Raw genomic sequence first — 26,422 nt, 5'->3', positions numbered from 1 at the left:
AAATATTGCGATTTGTGTAACAATGGCACTTCACACCAGTTACTTCTTAAGCAAGTACCTTGTACAGCTTTGATGATTACAAACTAGAGTATGCTAGAGGTCATGTCGCTTGTTGGCCTGACCTAGAATAAAAGTACTGTGGAACCAAGATTGTCTTATCCTTGACGTCCGTATAAGCTCGCTCGAAGTAGATCTCCGTGTACCAGGAAATCGTGACGAGTTTCCGTTCTCGCTGCCAAGTCGTCTCTACAGAGTTATTTCCCCCAGTTGTTATTGTTCCGTCCGCGAAGATTCAGTCCTCCAGTTTTGGGGGCAAAAACTTATCGTCACAGTGGTGGTTACGCCGGACACTTCTTGGAGCTTCCAGGACGTTATCAAGGTCAAAGAAGACGCCAAATCCAGTTTCACGCCAGCCGATGTAATCCCTTGAGCGCCGACAAGAAAAGAACCGCTCAAGTTACGTGAGTACCAAAATTTCCTTTGTCTCTTTATGAAGTCCGTGAAGAGAGTTTTTGCGAAGAGTTTGCCGCGTTATAATTTAAGAAGTAGAAAATCAGCCGTTCCTGTTGCCAGAAATAGTACTCCAAAAGTAAACAGAGAAGTGCAGGCTTCTTTGTCTGAAGAAGAAAATTGTTCATTGTCGTTCAGTTGAATTACCATTCCACCCAAGTTCCTTGCCGCCCACGACACACGTCACCAGTTCCAGCGAAGAAATAGAACCTATTCAGTCCAACGGCTTTCCGAGATTTTCCACCGCATTTTCCGATCAGAATCCAGCCAACAGAACGAATACCGAAGCGATAGATATTAGTATTGATCCGTGTGAAGGCCCATCCATTGTTCAGCAAAGTTTACCAGAGCCAGCGACCTCCTTTGTTCCGCGTCAAGAGAGCGACGCAAGTCCATCTGAAGATTTCATCCCACAGCAGTCCAGTCAGTCACATCACGGTCCCCGAACCGATTAGAAGTTGAGGAAACCAGCGATTCCGAGGTCGACGAATCCCTAGAAAGAAGATTTTTTGCAGATAATTAATTCACCAGAGCATTTTGACGTGTTGGTGCGAAAAAGCATAAATTACACAGAACCAAAACAAACAGCACCACAAAGAAGATTTCGCTTCGAGTCAAGTTCTAGCGAAGGAAGCGAAAAGGAAGGAAACGAAGATAATACAGCAAATAGTGAAGACGAACAAGAAGAAGATCTAGAATCCTGCGAAGACAGAAACAGCGAGACTGAACAACGACGCGTCGCAACGATGGAAGCTGAATTACTGAGAGGCACACACACCCCTACCAGAGGTTTCAAGCACACACAGACCACTCCCATTTCATGGCTATGATACTGAAGATATTAACCGATGGTTAGACAAGATAGAAAATTACCTGAAGCTTCGTCGAGTTGACTTAACCAGCCCCATAGCTTTGGCAGAGTTCGTCATGAACCTTGCTGGCCCAGCCGAGGATTACTATTATTCTCTGGCTCCTGAAGAGAAAGCTAGCTTCGCAGGCCTGCGTGATTCCTTGAGGGATCGTTTTGCTAATGACAATCAGAGCTGGATAATTTGGCAGGCCGTTTCCACTCGTCAGCAAGGCGCCATGGAATCCTTAGACACATACCTAACTGATTTAACGAACAAGTTTCGTCGGCTTAAAATAGCAGATGCCGATAAGATGCACTACTTCGTCCAAGGATTGAGACAAGAAATACGCGAGACTGTGCTTTTGAAACAGCCCAGAACATTCCGCGAAGCTGAAGAAATGGCCAGGTTGGCGTGTGCGGTCAAAACGACCATGAACAATGCTCCTGATGGCAATATGATAACCCAGATACATAATTTGTCACGTTCCATGGACGCCACCAACAGCGCCATATTAGCTAAAATAGAAATGTTGGACGAGAAGCTTAAACAACAAAAGATTCCCGCCAAGCCTGATCCGCCAGCACCAGAAAACCATACCTTGGCCAAACTCGACGCCCTGGTAAATGGATTCGCTAGCGAGGCCAGTGTTCACCGAGTAGAAGCTCTGCTAGCCAGAATTGACCAGCTCGAAAAAGCTGCCAGGAAAACGGAAGGTGGTCGAGTTACGCCTCTAGCAGCTTATTCAGCCGAGAGCCCAGAAACACGCAATGTACTCAAGGAAATTTGCCGGATAAAGGACACTTTATTGGACATGATACAAAATCTTGACAGGCGCATGGACGCCCGAATAAATGGTCTTGCCAGACGCCAACAACCCAACCGTGAAGCCGAACTTCCCAGACAGCGAACGCGAGAAGGACGACCAGCTTGTTATTCTTGCGGTAGAGTTGGCCATGTACAGCAGAACTGCAACCAGAGATATTTACGCGAGGCGAATCAAAATTTTGATCGCTACCAACCGCACCAGAAGCGACGTCAGCCGCCTGATAATAATCTTCCGAGATCTGGGTATCAGTCACAGCGACGTGATGGATTGGCTCCCTTGGATCCAAGAGTTCTTAATTCAGCCACTGTTAACGAGGAAGCTTTTCCACACAGTCACATGGCACCATTAGCACACAATGGCACTTGTTATGTATTCCCACAGAGTGAAGGAAAGTTCCCAGGAATAAACTCAGGCAGGAACGACTCACAAGTCGACAATGAAATTTTCCAGCAGCGCCAAAATGTGCTCCGATCCCACCGAGAAGTAGCCAGAGAAGACAAAGTGGAATACAATACGCTAACGAGCGAGTTCTTCCCAGCCTCAAAACAACAATCGGACGATATACGGCCACATTACAAGCACGCTTATGCAAATGATGGAATTTATGGAAACACATCCGCTGACCACTCTGAGAATGACCTACCGGGAGGTCTGGTGACGAAAACCGACGCAGATATAGCCACCCGTCCACTGGGACCGACAAAAACTCTCAAGGCCGAGAAGAAAAAGCCTAACAGTAAGAAAAAGTGCCAGCCAAATAGACTTATTTCGTTCCCCGGGGTAGTTCGCCGAGCTCAAAAGACGATTGAAACCAACACCAGTCCAAGTATGAACCCTAAGAACGAGGTGAAAAACGGCTCTTCTCCAGATCCTTCTCCGCCACAGATTAGCACTTCCGCTGGATGTGAACCTGAATCAGTCATCTCAGCTCCAGATCCCCCTCTGCCACCACCTAGCACTTCCGCCGGATGTGAACCTGACCCAGTCATCTCAGTTATAGACCCCTCTGTGCCACCACAACCAAATACTTCCGCCGGATATGAGGAAAATTCGCCACCCAGTGGCCCAGTTCCTGACGAGATCCCATGTGAATCGATTGAAGCTACCGCTGACCAATGTAACGTCACATCCGATGAGCCCAGACCACGTGATTCTATGGTCACCGCCCAGTTGAATCAGAAAGACGCAGGGCTACTTGTAGACACCAGAGCAAACATGTTTGCCATTGATGAACAGTCCACCAGAGACCTATTTGACGGCAAATTACCCACGTTACAGAAAACCCTCGCTGACTACCAGTTATTAGATTCAGTAGAGGACGTTAGATGCTTTGAAGACAGTGACAATCTCAGCCCTTATCCTGTTCCTCAAAAATTCCCAGACACAGACTTTAGGATGTTTGACATGCAAGAGCAAATTAACGAGCTTGGAATGAAGCTAGATGGAATCGTCCGGAATATAAAGCCTAAACAGGAAGTTAGTTATAAATGGAGGAAGTACGGTTCCAAGACTAAACCCGTATGTTATCGATGTGGACGCCGTGACCATATCCAGTATTACTGCAACTATAACCAATCTAATGACGGTTTCCAAGAGGAGAGACAGGTCCTACATCGTGCTACCAGACCAACTTACTGTCAACCCGAAGAATCTTCCACTTACGAAGAAGAGAACCAATCAGATGATGAAGGGACTGCATCACAACTCGAGAGTCAGGAAAACGCCAAAAACAACCTTAATTTATTACAGAAGATGAAGCCGACACGAACCAGTGACCAGGGTAGAAAGCCGAGAAATCCAAACCAGAAGCCAAGAAAGTTACAAATACCAAATCAGTCAAAAGTCCAGCTGCCCCTCGTAAATGAAGCAGACACGTACCCTAGAAACCTGATCACTAAAGGTAAAATAGCAGGAAAACCTGTACGTCTAATGTTGGATACTGGTGCAAGCGTTTCAGCTGTAAAAGAAGAAGTTTTAAAAGAGATCTACGGTGACCTTCCCTTTTCCACAGTTCAGATTGGGAAAGACAACCTACAGCTAAGAAGAATTACCTTGCCGTTATATCTTAGGGAAAGTCAGTTCCCTTGTGAATTCCAGGTCGTGCAGAACCTTACTTATGACGCCATCCTTGGTCGCGATTTCCTCCAAGTAAACAGAGCTATGATTGACCTCGATAACAACACCATTACTCTAAAAGAATCAGCAAATCAACAAGAGCCAGCAAGTTCAGCCTCAGCACCTTTGACAGGAACGTTTAAACCTCAAGAAAAGAATGTCAGAAGAAATGGACACGCTCCTCCCAGTGAAGGTTCAGTGCAGCCTGCTGCAGGAGATTTGCCTTCCCGTTATCCAAAGAACAAAGAAGTGGCACTAAGCCAGTCCCTATTGATATTAGTGCTCATTGCTGTGTCTCTGTCCGCAACATTTCATACCAACGCAAATAGTAACTTCAGGTCTGTTATCCAAAAACCACCACCGTCCTTTGCACAGGTGTCACAAAAGAAGGTTTGGCACCAAGGCGATCTTTTTCATGCTCCAGCCAAAATTGATTACAGAATGGAATCTAACAAGGGATTTGATCAATATCAAGAAGCACCTCCAGGAATGGAAATGCCTAAGTTCATGATGCACCTAGGAAGACTTCTTATCCTCAGACCCATGACTGACTTTAGCAACGAGTAGAGAGTACCACTTAGTTGTTGACCAGGAAGTAAGATAGGATCAAGACGATTGTTAACTTGTTATTTTTTAAATTCTTCCAAGAAGTAGGTTAACAACTCCTTAGTAAATAGAAGATTACGCGCAGTAAGAAATACGACATAAGGGCATGCAAGAAGAGAAATATTGCTTTAACTCGAGTTAATGGTTATAAGAATACCAAGTGCAATGGTCACTACGACCTCTAAGTTTCTAGGAGTTTTTCTCGACCAGGAGGTCTCGATTTAAGGTGGGAGGAATGTTACGGGAAAATTCATTGATTTTCCCGTTTGTGTTATTCGGTACATATTCATTCGTAAACTTTCACATTTCACCATTTCAAGTCCTTTCATTTTAATAAATCAAGAAAATGCATAAAAAACCACAGTAGCTTTTGAATAGATTTTTGTTGTTACTCGCTTTCATCATATGCACCTGCTTGTCGGCACTTTTGTTATTTATTACATGGTTTTTTTTAAGGTAAATATAAGTGTTAATGGTCTTTCTGGAAACATTGGTTTTCATGGTAGATAGCAGCTGAGTTTATACTCGTAAATCTAATTTATTTTGATGCGATGGTTTCCAAACCAATCTTGCATAAATAAGCAGAAACTTTTAATTGCTTTTCCGTTTTTTATTTCCTGAGCTGCCCTACTGCAATTAAGATAGGTATTGTTTTCTATATCAGAGTTGTAAAATCGCACCTAGGTTTCCTACTTTAATGGCCTAGAGTTTATTGCATCCGTCTTTTTATTTTGAGATTCTTTCCGTCGTAGAAACAGATGGAATATTTAAGAAGTTTTCGTTTAACTTCAAAGATACTTTTTTTCCGCTCCTTTGTGTCCTTATTCAAATATTGCGATTTGTGTAACAATGGCACTTCACACCAGTTACTTCTTAAGCAAGTACCTTGTACAGCTTTGATGATTACAAACTAGAGTATGCTAGAGGTCATGTCGCTTGTTGGCCTGACCTAGAATAAAAGTACTGTGGAACCAAAGATTGTCTTCTCCTTGACGTCCGTATAAGCTCGCTCGAAGTAGATCTCCGTGTACCAGGAAATCGTGACGAGTTTCCGTTCTCGCTGCCAAGTCGTCTCTACAGAGTTATTTCCCCCAGTTGTTATTGTTCCGTCCGCGAAGATTCAGTTTTCCAGTTTGGGCGCGAAAATTTATCGTCACACTGTACAGGCTGTAAGTTTGGAGTCTTTCTCAATATTGGTGTAAGAGGAACGCATGTAATCCAACCTTCAAATCAGACATTTGAATGCATGGGTGATATCGCACATTATCAGTTACATCCTAAAAAAGCTGCATTAATTGCCGCTCTCACTAAGAGCGGTCCTCTCCACTTCCCTTTAAGTTGTTCTCCAATTTTCTTTTTTCGCGTCGCTACAAGCCAAATATGATTTTTGGCCAGTACACCCGTGTGGACAGTGATCGAAAGTGTAAATTTCACAGATTTTGTCCAGTGCGCAGCGATTGCAATAATATAGATCACGGAGAGATGTTCTGAGGTTATAAAAGTAAAGAAAATTTTGTGTACAGAAAAGTGTAAGATGTAATATAGAATAGAATATGAAAGTAGCCTCATACAAAAACTTTTAGCGAAATTTTTTTTCTGAATCCGTTGTGAACGACATTGCCACTGGCGAGTTTCCCCAACAAAATAAAATTGATTACACAAGCCTTTCACGTGAAACGTGAAGAAAGGAAACAAATCCTCTGAATAAAATTCAATGCAAATCCAGGACCGAAAGGCTCAAAACCTGTCTGAAAATAAGGAATTTATAGTCTTGAGCGCGACAAAAGACCGTGGTTTGGCCAACCTTCAATGATTTGCGAAGCTAGAACATGTTTAATTTTTCCTTTGGTTCTAGCCTTACCCCACTACCAAAACATACTCGTAGTATATACGAAAAAAGTGAGATAATATAGCACAAAGAGATTATTATAGCTCCTATTACCCTGCAACGACCACAAGCGAAAATCTCGCGTGCGTTAATCCGGGATAGCTAAGCATCGCTTTGCCGTCGTATGTAAACCACTTGGGATGTTGAGAGAACACGAAAACAATCTGTAAACAATGACATTCTACTGAAGAATACTTCATAATAGTCTGTGCATAAAGGCTTTTAAAGAAATCAGTTTAAATGTCTTGCGAAGCTTTTTTATAAAAAATAAATTCAGTTGTAGGATTTTAATAGGTGAAGTTTATTTTCATCGTTGGGACTTAACTTTTAATTCTTTAATAACGTTACTAGACCACACCACGGCTGAAGGTGGAGAAATCGAAAGACAACAACATCGAGCCGTGTTTCGTTTGTACTGATTCAAACGTCGTCCAACTGTTTTGTTTACTCGCGGTACACTATTTTTCTTTAACAAAATTTGTTTAAGTTGTCTCAGCTTGGATTAACATTGCACGGAGTCGTCGTTTAAATTTACAAAAGTGTTTAGAATACTTAAACTTGGCAAAAATTGAAATCGCGGACCGCAAACGGAATTGCCGTAAATCTTGAGTACACATGTACATTCGAAGGGTTTTTTTTTACTTGTCATTTAGATAAAAATGAAAAACTAAAAACTCAGTAAAACTGAATTTAAAACTTAAAAAAAAGATATCGTTAGAAAACTTCAATCTTTGTAGACACTTGGAAATTGCAAGAGTTGATTGCCGGTCACGGTTCTCAAATAATGAAATGACTTGCAGTCGAGACAACCCATACATTCCGAACTATGTTGATGAGGACCTTCCAAGCGATCTCGAAAAGATTTACAAATCTCATATCTAGCGTTCAGTTTACTTTGACTCAGAATTATTTCACTCAGAAATTCCGTGATAACATGCGGGATGTTTTGCATGCGCTTTTATTCCCAAAAGAAAAAAAACGGATAAGGAAAAGGAAGAACAATTACATCGTAACAAATTGGTTGGTGTACCACTTGCTCGAGTTTAAGTATGTCCTCTTTAAAAAATTCTTGATAGCTAACAACTATTCAGCGAAGTGGAAGTAGGTAGTGGTTGATATTTATCAAACCGCTAATGATATTTACCAATGATGCTGATGCGAGTAGTTGTTTTGGTGTATACTAACACAGTGAATTAAAAATTAACTATTTAAACAAAATTATTCCTGCAACGATTACAATGCTTTCGGGCGCAAATCCCGCGCAAATCTCCCAGCTGTGAAAGACTGAGAATATTCGGAGTTTGACAAGCTAATCAGAGCGCCCCTTCAGCATTCTCTACTGTGTCAGTATATACCTCTCAAGAATTCTGAAAACAATCAGGATTCTTTTTTTTTTCTTTAATCTAAGGTCGATAGTGGAACGAGACCTTCAGAGCGAGCTAGCGTGATTCTGTGAAACAATAATATACCATGAGTGAATTAGAATTGAAATTGATACAAAATACTCTAAATTACAGTAGCTCTAAAAATAATTGGACAAAAGAAACCATAGTAGGCAAGAAGGAAATGTTCTCATCGACAATTCTTTTCCAAATTTCAGAGATGTTTTGCCTTCTTTCTTGTTTTCTTTTTTTTTTAAAGCGTTAACACTTGGATTAGGAAAAGTCACTTTGAAAATGCATCGGTTTAGAAAATTCGTCTCCATTTTTCTGCATAAAATGAACAGCCTTAGCAATAGGCCTTTTTAGTTGTCACGAAATTTAAAATGGTTACACAAGAATTCGAAATGGAAAGAAAAGTGAACGCTATGATATAAAACAGAATATGAAAGTGATCTCAAACAAATACTTTTTTAACAAAAACTTTCCCTAATCCCGTTGTGAACTAATTTACTTTGGTGTTTATTTCCACAAACTTAAGTTTATAACTTAAACAAGCCTAAACATGAAACTTTAAAAAAGGAAACAAAACCCTTGGCTAATTTCCGAAGCAATTAAATCCAGGACCGAAAAGGAACAAAACTTGTCTGATAATAAATAATATACAGTCTTGAGCGTGATAAGGTGTCGTGGTTTACCCAACCTTCAATGATTTGCGAAGCTGGAATATGTTTTTTCCCTTGCACTGCGTGAAATGAGTAATTTCGTGGAATTTTTGGAGCCGTGATATTTCACGACTGACCCGAAGAGTCGCAGATCGGAACGCAAAGTGTCGGGAAACTTGGCGTGTCGGAGAGTGTCATGTTCCTGACACCCGTAACACGGCGTGTCATGACAAGTCACGCCCTGTGTACGTTAATCGCCAAAGAATATCAAGGGTCTGATACTTAAAGGCACGGATGTATTTTGTCGTAGAATAAATGTATTTTGTGTACCTTTGTCCTAGCACGTTACTTGGAAACCACAAACGCTTGTGCTCTTTTGTCCCTTCAGAATTTTATAGTTAAAAATGCGTGGAGAACATATGGCCACTGTTCAGTTGTACATCTCTAGCAATCTCTCACTATCAGTTCATTATCCTTCGGTAATTCGTGTCGTCAGTCGTGGGTCTCAAAGCCTTCTTCCATTCTCAAGTACCAAGGTTTTTTAAAAAGTTTACGTTCTGGAGATCATCAATTTACGCACATACATCTTCACCTTCCTTTGCTTATCCGGGCTTTCGCGTTCGCTTGAATGTATTTTTTTCAGTATCTTCTCGCACCTTTACCTATCGCTTAAGGCGGGGTACCTGTTCGCGCCTATACTGTTGCGCCTTCGCATTCAGTGTTTAAACTAAAGTTAAGTATACCTTCTGTTTTTAACTTCATGTAAAAGGAAACTTTGTGCCAGTCGATCCGATTTGGTAATTCTAAACTTACAAGGGTTTTTTTCAGTCTTTCCAATTTTTTTAACGTTTTGAACATTAAAGTTGGAAAATAATTTGCAACAGTTGCTTTGCTGATGGCAATCTTATCCCTCACGGCATATGATATATGACAACAGGCAACAACTCAGCTATCAGGACAAAAAGTTTTAGCACAACCTAGTGGCTCATCTATTAAACATAGCATATTAAAGATACGTAATTACTAACAATGTCTGGGAACTTCTTTTGTAAAATGATTCGAGCTTTATTGTATTTTCTTCAGCTCAACTAATAGGTAATGCCATGTCCTTTTAGGAAATACTTCGATAAATTTGTTGTTGTTGTTATTGTTGTTGCATAAAATTGCAATTTGGCCAACAGTCAGCCACTGAATTGTAATACATGTAACATTTAAAACCTGATAAAAAATGATATGAAACATTGACAGCAATATTTTGGGTTTCCCTTAAAGAACCATACTAAAGTTTCAATTTTTTATTGTGCAAAAATAAATAACTACAGCTATTTCATGAGAGGTTATACCATAACTTCTCATACACTAACTGTTGTACATGATCACACAATACATTTGGTACCTATTGCTATATTAAAGAAATACTTGTGCAAACCACTTTTGGCAATAGCATAATCAAATGACATTAATTGCAAATTGACTGAATTGTGACAGTACATAAAAATCTAAATACAATATTCTTATTAATCTAACATGTCATGTTATGTGATCACTGATTTATTTCAGTCTGTAACCAAAATAATTGCTGTTGTCAACCAATTCAGCTTATCATGATCCAACTTAGGAAAATGTTTCAGAATGTAAATATCTAGAAATGAAAATGTATCTTGAGACTCAATCATGTACAGATGTTCATTGAGAAAGTACCAACACCAAATCCACTTTCTGCAATCTGTTTTCCTTTCCATAAATTAAAGCCCCATAATGCTAGACTCTAACTGAGTTTGGTAATGGTATTATTTCATGAACTTTTTCTGATGGCACAGAAGTGGAACTTGATATTTAAAAGACACAGCTAGACTGGAATCTTCCCATGGGCACATAAAAGGCATGTTCTGGAATAACTGACTCGAAATGATTCGCCCAAATCTCTACTGGTTTTGAATACCTGTTACACTGAGGATGCCTAGCATACCATTCAACTAATGCTAGAAGGTGGGTGATCTTTTAAGATTTTCCATTCTCCATTTTGATAACCACATCATGTTGCAGAAAGTCCCTAATGAGAGCAGGTCTACTAGAGTCATCAATGGCTGTTGGTTACAAGCTGAGTCTGCTGCACAATGGTATCCTTTGAATAAAAGGTGCTTGAACTTATCACAGAAGCTGGAAACATGGATGATTCTACCACCAGCATACATGGCCTCGTAAGTCTTCTGTAGTCTCCTCACATCATCACTTTCAATTGCATCCCCTTTTGATTGGTGGTAGTGGTACTCGAGTCTCAGTTTTACTAAGGTTAACATTCACTGGACTGCCAGTTTCAGATTCAACCATGTTGCGGAACTGCTGGACACGGACGCTTGCCTTCACAATCCATAAGTTGCTGGAACTCTTCCATGCCTCCTGGAAATATAACTTGAACTCCTGGGGATAATAAAATGAAAATCAGTTAACATATGGTTCATAATGTATTCTGATACATCTAGGCATTCTGCAAAGGCTTACACAAAGCAACATGCCACAAGCAGGGTATCAGGCCTCTGGCAGGTGCAAGGTTAAAATTAAAGTCCACCATAAAATTTTGATAACAATAAAAAGTTGTGTGATACTTTTGTGGACTTATTATTATTTGTTTTTAATTTGACAGTCAGTCATTTGGTCGGTTGGTCATTCAAATCTGGTCAAAAGCTAATGACTTTTGCTACTACACTGTATAAGTGCTTTGTTGCCACAGACCTAATGGCCCGTCTGCTTTAAACTTTTATATTTATGTAACATGTATACATGTACATATATGTTTGAATATGGAGGTTTGAGTGTTCACATAATTTTTTTTTCCAAGAATATGGCGTGACTGCATTTTATCAAAATGTCAAGAAAGGAAAGACCAGTTTGAAAGAATTAATTTTCATTTTTTTTTTAATTTATTAGAGAAGAGTTTAATACCTACCAATATTAACATTGTTTGTATGGTAATCTCCCATAATTCCATTGTACCTCTCAAATGAGAAGCACCAAAAAGAGAAAACAGGTCCATAATCAAGTATGCAATCCTTAAAATGGCCATGAAGATGCATGTTTGGTGTGTACTTCTCCTTCCCGCAGAGGGCTTCTAAACATTACACAAAATCGCATCAGCTTGTGGTCAGCTTCCATACACTCCTCCTTGGTGATAACTTTTCTGCAAAGCAGTTGACAGGCATGTACAAATGCTGTCCACATTCCATTATGTCCACTGGGTATTACTCCCTTTAAAGCAAAAAAGGAGTAAATACATACCCAGTTCTTCCACTGGTCACCAGTGAATCCCTTAAATCCTTCAGAATTTTGCTTTGGATGCACACAATTTCAGATGGTGGCTTAACAAGACTGACACGTTTCTGTTCTCTCTCCAAGTCAGATTCACTCAAAATTCCCATTTCAGTCCTTCAGTCCAAGTCTTAAGAACATGTTTGGCACTCCCAAGAGGCAAGTTATGCATGGGATCAATCAGTGCGAATCTTATAGCATCATAGTATGGAAGCTGGAACAGGACAGAGTAATATGCGCCACTTGAAGAGGCAAATTTCTGGGCATCACTTCGTGTTTTAGCTTGGAAAACTTTCCCTGCATATGCTCAATGGTCTTCATTAGATTGCTGTTCCCAGCTTTCTCTATCAAATCCTGAGAAATCAGGTTTATCACCAAATGACGCTCTTGGAAATTTTTTAAAGCATTTGCTGCATCCTGAAAATATAGTAAAACGCCATATAAACAATGATGCCAGTGCAACAAGCATGTATTTACACACACAACAAATATATACCTGCCAACCTTTTTTGAGCCAAGGGTGTGAGATTTTTATCCTACGTGCCAGGATTTTTGATAGAGAACCTGATCATATCTGGAGATAATCCAAAGACTTCAAATGCACACCCAAACAATTTCAAACTTCCTAACACATGAAAACACAACCTTGTCTCTAGCAATTCCCTTCTAAAAGTCAGAGGATGTATTAGCTCAAACTTTTCTGCTAGGTGTGAGGAATTGGTCAGCTGGTGAGGGTTGACTTGAGATCGAAGTTTTTTTATTCCCAAGACATGTGAGTTGGTAGGTATACATACACAAATACAAATACAAAAAAAAAAACCAAGGAGTTATTATTAAAATTGTATAAAACACTCTAGTTATAGTGCATCTTTGAGCACTCACCTTTCTTTGCAGTATGACCAATAAAACCTCCACTTTTCGAAGTTGCTGGTATATCACTTGACAAAGCTAAGATAGCAGCTCAGAACATCTCCCCAGTTCCAGAAATGTTTGTATCTAAGATAACTCCATCCCACAAGTCAATAAGGTCATCTACTAATGGCTGCAGGAAGGAATTGATATAATGCTTAGGATCCTTTGGCCTAGGGAATTATTCCAACAACAATAAGATTTTCAGGTTTGAAGCGTTCCTTTTTTGGAAGGTTCATTACAACCATGTAAATGGCACAAATGGATTTTGAACCATGAAGAGTGGGCTGAAGCCAGTCAATGTTCAACACGAGAGCAAAGTTATTTGGTATGGCAAGAAAGGGCTCTCCATCCACATACTGAAACTCTTTCCAAACTCTTCCTTCAAAACAGTCTCCAAGAACATTGTCTGACAGCTGAGTGGAACAATTTCTCCACTTTTCACAGTTTTCCATGAAGTTTGGCTTGTTAATAAGGTCTTGTAATGAATCAGTAACCTTTTTAAAGCAGTAAACCTGCCTAGGATACAAGAATGTCTTTCCTGGTCTTGACCTCATAACTTTCATCAGAACGGAACCACATGGCCTCCTTCAGGCTTGGTGTGGGTGGCGTGGATAACTCACATGACTGCATTTTGCTGATACAACCTCACCATTTGGCCTTTGGCAAACACATTCATCAAAATTATAGAGAGTTTTACACTTAAGGCAAACTGCATTTTTAATAAAACTGTCCTTCTGAAGGCCTAGATTTTTTCGAATCATGTACAATGTTTCTGGGACGATCTTGGCAATGTTAATAAGAATTTCTGCTTGCATCATCTTACCAATACCAGATAAGAACAGCTTGAAAAACTTTAGGAGTAGAACAATAGCCCTGTCTGCAACTTTGAACATTGCCTGCCACAGAAGTAAGAATAAAAGCAAAGCCCTCAGTTCTGTGCAATCACTTCCTGGTTCCTTCTGTTTACCACATTTTTTTTGCACTGTTTTCCATTTCATGAGAATACTCAAAGCTCTGCGTATTGTTCTCTACATCATCCTCCTGAAATGAAATAACAGTACAATAGAAACAATAGCAATAAATAGTACTAAAGGTTCAGTATACATGTACACCATTCTGCATGTATTTACATCACTTGTGAATAAAATGAATATCAAAATATTTCACTAAAAGAAATTTTACACATTAAAGCAGGGCAGTAGCCACAATGTAGCCTGAGGCAAGACGAGGCACTTGCCTCATCTAAATTTTTACCTAAGATAAAACAGTAAACCTAGCTTAAGTTGGAAAAGTAATCCCCAGAAAACATTTTTCTATTGGTTTATGAGAGATTAAGCTACCTAAGAAGAGTGATTTAAGGGCAAAAGCCATTTTTTGAGGGTCATTAAGAGAGATGGCAATGTTATGATCTGCTCTTTTTGTATTAGTTTGCTGTATGAACCAATAATATTCTATAAACTAACCAAGAGTTGCTGTTATGATTGCATGGAGCTTTCATGTTTTTCCACTGAGGACTCCTCTGGTAATATTTCATCATCTACATCATTTTCACCATCACTAGAATCTCCTTCTGAAAAGAACTGCCTGTCTTCATCATCCCAACAAAAAAGAGCACCTTCATTTTCTGAATCAGAGTCCATGTCTAACTCAAGCTCCACATTTTGACTAGAGAATCCACATGCAATATCACCATATAGTGTCTGATTCTCGTAGAAGGTACTTTAGCTCACTGTTTTCTTGCAGTGGTTACAGTAGAACTTGTCACCAATTCTAGGAGTGACTAACAGCACAAGATGAATGTCAGATTGATCAGCATCAATGAGTGATATACAGTGAGGCTCCTTTTACAGAGCAACATGCAACAGCATTGCTACAGGTGTATTTCCTGGGGTATAAAATAACAACCTTTACACACAAACGGATGTGTGTACCCAAGAGTCAAAAGTAAAACAAAAGCAAATAAAGAAAAATTATTATTATTAAAAAGGTCAATTTGCATCAAGCTGTTTACATATGACACTGCCAAGCAACAGACTGTGTTTTTCCACATCTGAATGTCATTTTCAGCAGAGAACTGAAGTACTGTACATTTAATTGATTGGTGGACCTTATGTTGATACATAGGAAAAAGTCAGAAAAATCCTGGCCCTGCCCCAACAAAGTTTTGAATGCAATTACATAAACACAGCCCATAACAGACAGCCTGGACAGAGCTGTAATAGTACTGTGCATGTGGCATTGTCATTAGGGGCTGTAACCCGTAACCCGTAATACCTGTTACAGCCAAGCTTAATTGATATTACAGGTGCTAGTTACTATTTAAAAAACTGTTGGTAATGCTTTCAGATGTTCCAGCAGAGATCTTTGACTCTTGTCTTTGCTGTAAAATTTTGGTTTGTGTTTAGGAGATATGTCTCAGCACTCTTACCAGTCGGTCTTTGGCGAAGGTTTAAGGCGCGCAAGTTCTACCTAAGTCTTAACTGGAGTAAAAAATGGCGCTGTTCATTTTTTTTTTCGAAAATTCTGCCATTTCACGTACGTGTTGCTATGGTTTAACGTTGTCGTCCCTAGTTTCCCCCACGCGCGAGTCTCTACCATGCGCAGGGGTTTTTCAGTTCAGTCCAGCCCGCGGAACAAGATTCTTCCTTCTCTCAAAACGGCTTAACTTTGAACCATCGCAAATAATCAAGAGTGTTATATCTTGTGCGACCCGGGCTTAAAACATTATGAGGACTGAAGAAAACCTTTCAGGAATTTCAACTATCGTCGACCTATGTTGAGAAAGATCAACCTCATTATTAACTCAACTCACCTTTCACGTTTAATCTCTGCAAACTGGACTTTTCACATATGTGATCATAATAGAAGCTTTCCCCAAACCAAGAAGCGCAGTTTTCACAAAATTTCCTTCTCAATTGATCCGTACTTTCACCTATTATGCTGCCTTGATGAAGAACTCTGAGCAGTCGATTAATATGCTGCCGAGTTAAGTGGGAGTTACTACATCACGGGCGACGAGCGGGGATAGAAAAAACGATCCAAATACGAGTGGTCAGCGGTGAAACAACTTTCATACTACATATATAGACAGATCATTTGTAGTATCAGGAAACAATTGTGTTGTAAAGCCGAAGTGTAAACAGTTTACTTCGCTAAATAAAATGTTAAGCAATTCAAAAGTGTTGATTGTACATATATCTTTTACTGCTTTAATAAACAATGAAGGCATCTGTGGCATCCGAAAGGTACCAATAAGAATTAAATGTACGTTTTGTAGTTGCAGAAAACAATCGTGTTGTAAAGCCGAAATGTTACCAAGTTACACTTCGCTACTTAAAAAGTTAAGCAATTTTCCTCAAGCTTTAACTGAAACAATACTTTTAATGCTCTATTAACCAACGGAGGCATCGGGAAAGACATTGGTGACACCGGGAAAGGCATCAAGAAGAATGATATTAACGTTACGTAACTTGTTGTATGACGAAAAAAACGTATCTTGACTTGTTCAAAGCATTAATCATAGTTGGCTTCCTTTTCACTTGAATTTTGTATCCACAGCCTAAGATGAGAAATTTAAATTTTCTATCAGCTGAAGTTCTTTTACTGCATATTATATCTATTCAATCGCCCCCAATTCACGTGGAAAAAAGGCAAGTAGGAAAACACTGAGCTTCGAGAAACAGCCATGTTAAGGCTAATGTATTTACCATTCCTTAAATATTTACAATCAAGACCACTCGTTTAGGAGACCTTTTCTCCAAAGATTCACACGTGCAAATAATTCTGTTTTCCGTTCGAAATGTTTTTCTTCCTATTCAATTGAACAACTGACTTAGCATTTAAGCCGAGAAAAAAATCACAAAGTTTGAATTCTGGGATGTTGTCCACTGTTGGCTCCATCAAGTTACGATTCTGCACCATTGACGCTCGTGGAAATCTATCTTAATTGACTACCAAGGACTGTATTTCTTATCTTGCAAATTAAGGTCTGTACATGACATTAAGTTCATCATCTGGTTCGTTGTTATAGTCAGCTTTAAAATTTAAACTTTACTTGTGCTGACAAGAAGCCACCCTAAAGGCAGGTGAAATGTTGCGTAAGCGTCTCCGCGAAAGGCACATCCAGACAACTTGCATGGAAAAACTGGCCGCAGCTATCGTAAAAAGAAAATTAATCAGTCCATTTGAATAAGCTTAAATTCAACCTCTTGACTCAGGATAGGAAACCGGGATCTGTGCACTTTAAAACACTGAGAGATTATATACCTGTTTGAGAAAATCTGTTGTGGTTTTTCTCTTTTGAATGGCTTTCTGTAAGTACATAACACGTGGAGTTCAATGCCTGAAATTAAACTAACAGATCATCCATCTCTGCTGTTTCCCTCGAAATATCCAAAACAATAATTGCCTTCAACAGAAAAGCCATTGAGATGTTCTTTCAAAAAGTCGATCTCTAAATCTCTTAACATTGTTGGCTTTTGGTCTTCATCCATGGCAAAATCTTCCATTAAAAGCAAACTACAGTGCGAAAACCAAGTTCCTGCCAAATTTGATTGACATTTTGACAACTGGAAATCATGATACTTTTTTTTTCGTCACGCAGCTAGCTACAAACCATATATATAATTATTCTTGGTGCCTTTCCAAATGCCACTGACTCCCTCCCCGAAGCCTCCATTGTTTATTAAAGCAGTAAAAGATATGAGTTCAATCAACACTTTTGAAAAATTGCCTAAACTGTGAAGTAAACTGTTAACATTTCGGCTTTACAACACGATTGTCTCTGGAACAACAAATTATATGTCTCTATATGAAGTATAAAAGCTGTTTCACCGCTGACCGCTCATATTTGGGTCGTTTTTTCTATCCCCGCTCGTCGCCCGTGATGTAGTAACTCCCAACGTCCCGAGTTAAGTGCCGACAGTCGTGCAGACAAAATGCGTGACATTCAATGAGCCTACGCTTATTGGTTAGTCTTACTCACGTGGTTGCTCTAGAAGCAGATTATTGGCTTACGGGTCGCTTAGACGAAATAGAAGGGAAAGAGAAGCGTCGCTCGACTAGTGAACGCGTCACATAATCTTCGCTGGACGGTTTTAGTTTTGACATCGATGTGGCTGCATCTTTCTTCCGGTGTGGTAATACCAGTACCACTTTGAGTCGACGACCATTCGGCTCAAGCTCATCAACCGGCGCCCGATCAAGCGCAGTTCCATCCCATCCTGAGCCTTTATGAGAAGATTCTATTAGAAATCGGGAGAACCTGGTGGTCTCAAACCGAGAAATTCGACAGTTGTTCGACACAATCAAAGAACTGGGGGATAAAGTAGAGCGGCAAAATGCCAAACTAGACAGTTTGAGCGTGGAACTGGAAAACGCTTGGAAAGAAGTGACTGAGGTGAAGACCGAACTACAGACTGTACGACACAAGCTCGATCGCCAACCTCAGTCGACTGAGAAGGAGAATATCCTTCGTGGGCCTGTTCCAAAGCAACTAAAGGTTTGTGCAAATTTTTGTTCCAGCACTGTAGCAATAGGCGTTTCCTTTTAAGCTTCGATTCTGGTATGGGAAGTATTTTAAGCTTGTGGGACAGTATTCCCTTCTTTGTGATGTTAATACCGCATGTCATATGGCTTGTTTGAAACTAAGCCGAGAATAATAAATACTCGGGGGGCGGCCTCCAAGATTGCTCCAGTGTATGAAGTTTTGAGAATGTCAGACATCATTTGCCAATAGTGCCTGAAAATCAACTTCTGCAATTTAGTTTTAAAGCTACTGAAAAAGGTTACTCCACATAGTTCAGTACAGATTGTTTTTTTCTGTAATAAGTTACAAAAATGTCCTTAAGTTAAAGAAGATGTTATTGTTCATTGAGGTTAAATAGATAAATGAGCATTTAATCATTTTTCTCATGATTTAGAGTCAGGCTATCAAAAGTTTGATTGGGTGTTTCGACAGCTACACTGCTAGTCTTCTTCATCAGGTGATGAAGTCAAATGTGCAGTGATGAATAAGTTTATGCCGCAAAAATCTGTACGCATGTCATCGCGTGACCCAGTTTGGATGTCCCCATTAGTCAAGTGTATGCTGAGGACTAAGTCCCATATATCTTTAAAGAATAAGGAACGCCTGTCTTTATTTAATAAGCGCATTTCTGAGCTGATAACCGAGAACAGAAGAAAACTGGCTGCCATTGGTAGCGGTGAGTGGTGGAAGGGCGTGGACGCCCTATCGCAGCGTCGCAGGTCATCGTTGATAAATTTGGACAAGAACTCTCTAGTTCGTCTGAACGACTACTTCGCCAACCTGTGCTATGATGACACTTACGTTAGACCTAGTGATATGGATATCCCGGACAGTGTAAAGCCCCCGAAAATATCTGAGCGGTGTGTCTGGAATACCTTAGTTCATGCAAAGAAAACCGCAACGGGACCAGACGACCTCCCGTACTGGATCTGGAAAGACTGTGCTGAGCTACTCACACCAATCGTCACTCACGTTTGGAATCTGTCGCTGTCTACTCATACATGGCCAGACTCCTGGAAAAGGGCAAATGTTAATCCTCTCCCCAAAGTGAACATGCCTATAGAGGACTCAGACTACCGTGGTATTAATGTTACTCCCGTTATTGCCCGATTGTTTGAGAAGGTCGTGTATCGTACACAAGCACAGTCAGTCTTTGAGAGCAACCTGAGCCACACCCAATTTGCATATAGACAGGCGGGTAGTTGCACAAATGCCTTGCTCGCTATCCAGCACCAGACATACAAGTATTTAGATAGTAGTGACTATAGCACAGTGCGAATTTTTACCATGGACTTCAGTAAGGCTTTCGATTTTGTGAACCATGCTATTTTGTCTGCCAAACTGAAACAGCTACCTCTAAATCCGTACATTATCAATTGGTATCATAGTTTCCTCTATGCAAGACAACAACGTGTTGTTAGTTATAATTTTTTAGGACAGTGGAAACTTGTCAATAGAGGAACCACACAAGGTAGTGTAAGCGGACCGTATCTTTTTAATATATTTTTGAACGATTTGGAGATTTTTTTTAATGGTTGCCCTGTGCTTTTTAAATATGCCGATGATTCCACTATTCTTTCGCCTATCACTAGGAATAGTGACCCGTCTGCCGACTTTGTAGGGCAGTTCTTAACATGGTGTAAAGACAATAGAGTGGTCTGCAACCCTTGCAAATGTAAAGAGATGGTTGTTAGAAAGAAAAATCATAATGTATTCTACTCTCCAATTAATAATATTCCCCAATGTAATAGCTTCGTTTTACTAGGAGTAACTTTACAGAGTGATGGAAAATTTGATGAGCATGTAAGAACTAAGCTTGTCAAAGCAAACAAGTGTTTACACGTCCTACGAACATTGAGAAAGGAACATTACTCTCAGGCAGAGATTGATCATCTTTTTATATCGATTGTTTTGGCTAATTTTAGCTATGCACTTTCAGTCTATGGGGCATCTGAGTCCGATCTTACGGTTGTACAAAATTTTTTAGACCGATGTCATAAACGCGGTTTTATCTCATTTCCAGTTTTTATCAAGAACCTTTTAAACAAACAAGACAGAAACATTTTGAAGAAACTAAAATCAACGGATTGCCACCCCCTGAAAGATATCATTCCTGTCCAAAAGACATATCTACACAATCTCAGGAAAAAAGGCTGCGCGCGCCCGAAAATTAATACACAGCGCTTTATGAACACATTTGTAAATAGGTTGATATTTAAGCTCCATTTATTGTAATGATATACCTTTTAATTCATAACATGTATGTAGATTTCTGTAGCTTTTTCAATTCATTGTAACATAAGATATGTAGTTTTATCTTATGATGGAATAAAGACTTTATTATTATTATTATTATTATCATTATTATTAAATGTTTATGTGTTGCTATATGTAGCACCTTGGTGTTTTGTCATTGGTACATTTTGGCCCTCCATCATTGGGATATTTTGATCCTCATTATTATTCCAACCAGCAGATGTTGTTCTCCCTTAGGTTAGCTTTTTTACTGACTAGCTGTTATGCTTTTTGATTGTGGGCATCCATGCTTAAGGAATTTAAATTCTGCTATCATTATTGATGAAGATGCCATCCACATAAAACTTTACCCTAATAACATCAATAGAGACAGTGGGATCAAAATTTCTGAAGTGTGGATGGCTACAGTTAAAAAGCATCACAGCCGGTCAGTAACAAAGCGGACCTATGACGGAATAACATCTGCCAGTCGGAATAATAACAAGGATTGAAATGCACCAAGGACAGAGTACTACAACATACCAATGACAAAACACCAAAGTACTACATAGAGCAACATCTAAACATTCAAACTTGCTGCCTGACAAAGACTAGCAGTGTAGCAGTAGGAAACATTGCTGTCAAACTTTTGATAGCCTGACTCTATGTCATGAGACAAATGATTAAACATTTATTTCTTTATTTGTCCCTAAGTTGTTTGTTTTTGTAAACAAAACATCCTGTATTCTGGCTAGAAATTTTAGAAAACCACACAATTGTAAGCATAATTTGTTACCCATGATATTATTAGAATTTGAACTTAACTCCCTTATTTCACTTTTCACCTTTGATTCCACATACACTGTTCTTATAAGAAACGTTAATGTTCTTATAATTAATTTTGTTTGAATTTAAGGGTGATGTGCACTTGTTGCACAACAAACAAGAAGTTGAACTTTAGTTTTGTGGAAGTGAAGGGTGAGTAAAAGATATCTATCCAGGATATTAAGAGTTTGTCTGTGGATTGTTTTGGAAATGCACCTATCATCAGCCATCTCCTGGAGGGTGGAACCTTGGGTAAGGGAGGGGACCTTGCAAAGGGTGTAGTCAAAGTGCTTAATTTCCCTTTCTAGTTGGGGACAAAGGACAACCAAAGTTAAGAGATTGTCCCTCCTAGAGGGGTGGCACATTTCAAAACACGAAGCCACATTAACATTTGCAGGACAAATTAAAGCTTTGCTTACTTGTGACTGAAAAGCAATACTTTCACAAGACAAAAAAAGATTTTACACAATGCTTAATAGTCTGCCATTTTGATCCAAGCAAACCGTGAAGAGATGGAGAAGCCGGTGTTCTTGTGTATTGTGGTCTTTTCTGTCATTTAAAACAACTTGAAGTGACTTGTTTCTGGCTCTCTGCAAAGTCCCCTGATTTTTTGTGATTGGCTGGCAAATGGGGAAGACAGGATTTTATTTGTCTGTGATTTTCCCTCAAGCATTTTCCTACAAGCAAACTTTGTTGGCCATGTGAATATCTTATTTTAGTCAAGATGCTGAGCAATTGGACAAAGTCTCAGTTCATAAACACACAAAAATTTTATCACCTTCCAAACAAGCTTGGTCACTAACTTAAACCTATATTTAATTTTGTTCATCTTTATGCACCTTTCTAACAAAGTACTACTATAACATTCCTTTGTAGCATTGATACTGCCCACAACAGTGCTGTTTGAGGATTTCTTTGTAAGGAACTGGAAAAGGAAAACAATGGCTATGAAAAGTCAACTATCAAGTGTAAGTGATGTGTTCATATGATTTTCTCTTTAAAGTACATACATAAATGTGCTACTAGAGTGTGCATACAATTTACATTAAATGTGGTCACCTTGTAAGAAATTTTTTAAACTTTTGTTTATTTCATCTGAAAGTTTGTTGTCTAGAGTACCCTAAAACATAGCTTTTCAAGGTGCATAACCCATCTTGTGCCTGCCTTTAGTAGAAGACTCCTATTGTTCCTGTTGAATGAAACTTAACTTCGAAGAGACACATTTGATGCATATCAAACAATTTAATAGGTTGAATTTGAAAATGACCTAACCTGACTTTCTCATCGAATGTTGATGTAAGGTTGCCATTTACTTGAGAGAACGAATGGATAAATTTGAGAAAAGTAGCTTTCAATGTTAGAACAAGATTCTCATCAAAGACTTTTTCATGAATTTGGGTAATAAATAAATAATAAGCAATTTACCTAATACTATTTTTATGTACCAGGTGCTGTGTCAAGATATTATGAAACGAAAAGACAACAATACCTCAACAATCTACCTGACAGAAGAAATAAAGCAGAGAAGACTGCTCTGCAACAAATTGATGCAAATTTCATGAGTGGCAAGGAGAATGGTGAGGGCAGTCAAGAGGATGTGTGGGTTGTGAGGTCACCGCTGTAGCATAGTCCACAGCTATCTCCTCTCTTAAAGAGACTTCAGGATAAAATTGACAACCAGCCATCTGCCTCCTCAAGCTCACATCCACAAAATACAAGAGTAGAGGGAGAGCCATCCACACGTAGTCCACCAACTTCCTCACCTGCATTGGCACTCATTCCTGGTGATAGACAGAGCCCTGAGAGGTGTCCTTCTCCAAATAGGATTCCTCCCTCCCCACAGTCCCCACAACATTGCAGTGGTGATGAAAGCGATGGGGAACCCTTGCATATGTTGGACACCAACCCTGTCACAATCTGAAGGAGGCCAAACAGACAGCTATAGTCACTGTGGGACTAAATTAATGCCTAGGTGTTCTTTATTTACATAACTTGTATGTTTTGCCTTCTGTTTTTAATTCAGTTCATTTGACAGAATGGCAAGGTGGTTTATGGGTGAATGGTTCCTTTTTAACCCTAACTCACGAAATGTTTTTTTTTTTTGCATATTGCATTAGCTGGTTTCACAAACTGAAAAATTAACAAATGATGCCACTTTCTCACTCTCTCTCTCAGTCAATAACCAGGGCTCACTAAGTTGTTAACATGGTATGACTTGCTTAGAATTTATTGTTGTTTTTGATAAATTTTATTACTCTCTAATATTAGAGTATAGACATTTCTTTTTGTTATTCTTGTCTTCATATCTGACTGATGGAAAAATGTCTTTTTATCATACTAAAATTATTGTCGTGGTGTAATGATTTATGTAAATATTGAAAATGTTGCGTCCATCCATGTCAAGCATTAAGCACTTTTAGCTTAGTATATTTAATTATTACACAATCTAAATTTTTCCCCTTTTTGTGCATAAGGTTAGACTTAGTTGTTAGTCATCACATGATGAAATAGATTCTGTAAATTGGCCATTTTGAGTATTATTTATTAGATATTAAAATAATTTATTGTTTTATGGCGTAAGGGTTCTGAGAAAAATACACTAGTAAGAGGGTGCAGAATTATCGGGAGAATTCGTTGCTTTTTCCAAGCACACCTGATAGTATGTAGTGTGGATCAGGAATGCCGAGTGAAATTTCTCGTACCGTGGAATATCAAAATCTAGAATACGAATCTATTCTTCAAGTATCGAGAAATTTCGGGTTCTTGAATATCAAGCCATTCTCATAGTAACGTGGAAAACCGGCTTCTAGAATACAGACCGATTCGTCTAGTACCGTGGAATTTCGGGTTCTTGAATACTACGCGATTCTCGTATTACCGTGGAAAATCGGGTTCTAGAGTACAGATCGATTCGTCTGGTACCGTAGAATTTCGGGACAAGAATACTTAGTGAAACTGTTCTCACGGTGGAAAAGACAACTTTTAGAAAGACACGAAAGAAAGACACAATTTGACTGACCGCGCGCTCGTATAGAGTACGCCATTATTTGCGGCAAATCTGAAAGTATAAGGAAATTTCCAGGTCTCCACACGCCGCGTTTCAATGACGTATCCTGACATCGGATTTTCTATGCGACGCGTTAAGTCCGAATTGGAACGAATAAAGTTCCTGACACTCGGTGGACACATCGCATGTCTTGGAACACGGTACGTCCGGATATGTCCGTGTTCTCGAAGAATACGGGTCTGTATCGGGTGGTCTCAGCACCGCGATACGCCCTATCTCACACAGTGTTGGTATTAGCCATACCCAGCTACCGAAACGTACTCGTAGTATTTACGAAAAGCTAAACGTAACGATCGGTACTCCTGTCTAATTCCCTGCTTTTAGTTTATCTAATCGAATATCCATCGCGGGGAATTATGATTTTCACAAGTCTCGTTATCATTGTGTTGATCGTTTTATAATGGTCGCAATAATGTATCACATCACATCCGACAAACTCTGTAGCCTCATCCAATGCACGTATATGGCGACGAACGAAATTACGAATCTCGCCGCTACCGTCAGAACGCCGATGAATTTTTAAACCGTTTTTTTTTTAAACCTTTACGGTGGCTAATTTACGTTTTCAACCCAGTTGTTAACACTAAATTACCTGCTATACTCTCCCACCGACGCAGCACCACAGTTTCTTTAGAAACTTACCCCTTTATAAGAAATCTGGGGGCATGCTCTTACAGAACATTTTTAAATCTAGGGTTTCGGAAATGCCATTTCCTGCGTTTTTTTTTTTTTTGCAATTTAGGCAAATAAATTAAAATGATTTTGTTGGTGTTTTAGTTTCCCCACCTCCAGTATTATCGGTAAATAAGGCACAATTTTACGGCTGGCTGCGGAAAATATTACATACATTTGTACACCGGTATCATGCAGCTATGTGGCACCGTTCGAAAAGGCCACTTCTGGGCATGTTTAAAAACTAACTTCCCATATGGAAACCCAGACTGGGCCGCAAACCAGTTTTAACACGAGAAAATTGTCCTTACTCTTCTCTGCCAACGTCTGTCTATTCCACACATTCTTAATTATTAGTTCATTACTTTTCCCTTTCATACTTCTTTTGGTATCTTAATTAACTACCCTACCCCCCACCCTCATGAAAACAAATTAACGTCGCCTGACTCATGAAGTGGTCTACACTTCATATCAGTTCGAATGGTAAAGCCTCGTGTATTATAACAATAGGTGATTGGAAGATACAGAGGGAGTAGAGAGGAATTTTTAAAGTGTTCAGTGGACTGTTTTCAATGCTTCGAATAGAAAACCCTCAAAGTAATTTTGTTCTACAATATAGCTCGTTTTCTTATTGCAACTACAAAGGAGGCATTGCTTTACTGACGCTTACAGTCTGTTTACAAGCATTTTCTGTGTTTCTTGACCTTCCTTAACTGGTGTAACGTACTAAATGATGTGATTAAATGATTTTTTGTTAGGCGGTTGGACAACAATCAGTTGAAGGGATTACCATCAGACATTTTTAGCAAAAACACTTTGTTATTGGACTTGTAAGTTTATACTCTTCTTTATTTTTGCAAAAGACGCCTTAAATCCAAATCTACCGAACATACAATAATGCCTTACCTCCAAGTGACCTAGATGCCTTCTTTCCTCTAATGCTGATGCACAGTACCCTTATTCCTACCTCTCCCTATGTGCCACCCCTCGTCTCCCGGAATGTTAATTTCTCTTTATAAAATGAGCAGCCCTAGTAAT

The 26,422-nt window shown here is 39.3% G+C and overlaps 2 long non-coding RNA genes and 2 pseudogenes across 5 annotated transcripts in view; 2 read left to right on the top strand and 2 right to left on the bottom strand.

The window, feature by feature from the left end:
* The first annotated feature begins 485 nt into the window (after positions 1 to 485).
* LOC149052290 (uncharacterized) lies at positions 486 to 5,884 on the top strand (annotated as a pseudogene). Its single transcript, XR_016179244.1, has 2 exons — positions 486 to 957; positions 1,298 to 5,884. The product of XR_016179244.1 is annotated as an uncharacterized LOC149052290 (transcript).
* A 4,000-nt stretch (positions 5,885 to 9,884) lies between these two features.
* On the bottom strand, positions 9,885 to 16,045 carry LOC149052289 (uncharacterized; annotated as a pseudogene). Its single transcript, XR_016182565.1, has 5 exons — positions 15,871 to 16,045; positions 14,522 to 14,838; positions 13,029 to 14,099; positions 11,788 to 12,563; positions 9,885 to 11,261 (listed from the first exon to the last, which is right to left on the bottom strand). The product of XR_016182565.1 is annotated as an uncharacterized LOC149052289 (transcript).
* A 685-nt stretch (positions 16,046 to 16,730) lies between these two features.
* LOC113677254 (uncharacterized) lies at positions 16,731 to 17,957 on the bottom strand. Its single transcript, XR_016182586.1, has 2 exons — positions 17,325 to 17,957; positions 16,731 to 17,212 (listed from the first exon to the last, which is right to left on the bottom strand). It is a non-coding gene; the product is annotated as an uncharacterized LOC113677254 (long non-coding RNA).
* Positions 17,958 to 17,978: 21 nt separating this feature from the next.
* The window catches only part of LOC113669918 (uncharacterized), a 257,015-nt gene continuing 248,571 nt past the window's right edge, over positions 17,979 to 26,422 (top strand). The window contains exons 1-4 of one of the 2 annotated variants that reach the window (XR_016182493.1): positions 17,979 to 18,558; positions 21,737 to 21,798; positions 22,522 to 22,613; positions 23,094 to 23,689. This is a non-coding gene — a long non-coding RNA (uncharacterized LOC113669918). Of the gene's footprint in view, positions 18,559 to 21,412; positions 21,799 to 22,521; positions 22,614 to 23,093; positions 23,690 to 26,422 lie in introns of those variants that run through there. The other variant, XR_016182499.1, reaches the window with a different exon arrangement.

This window comes from Pocillopora damicornis, chromosome 1 (assembly GCF_964200805.1).
Source record: "Pocillopora damicornis chromosome 1, jaPocDami1.2, whole genome shotgun sequence".
Lineage (NCBI taxonomy): Eukaryota > Metazoa > Cnidaria > Anthozoa > Scleractinia > Pocilloporidae > Pocillopora > Pocillopora damicornis.
This window is presented reverse-complemented; position numbering and strand designations above follow the sequence as displayed.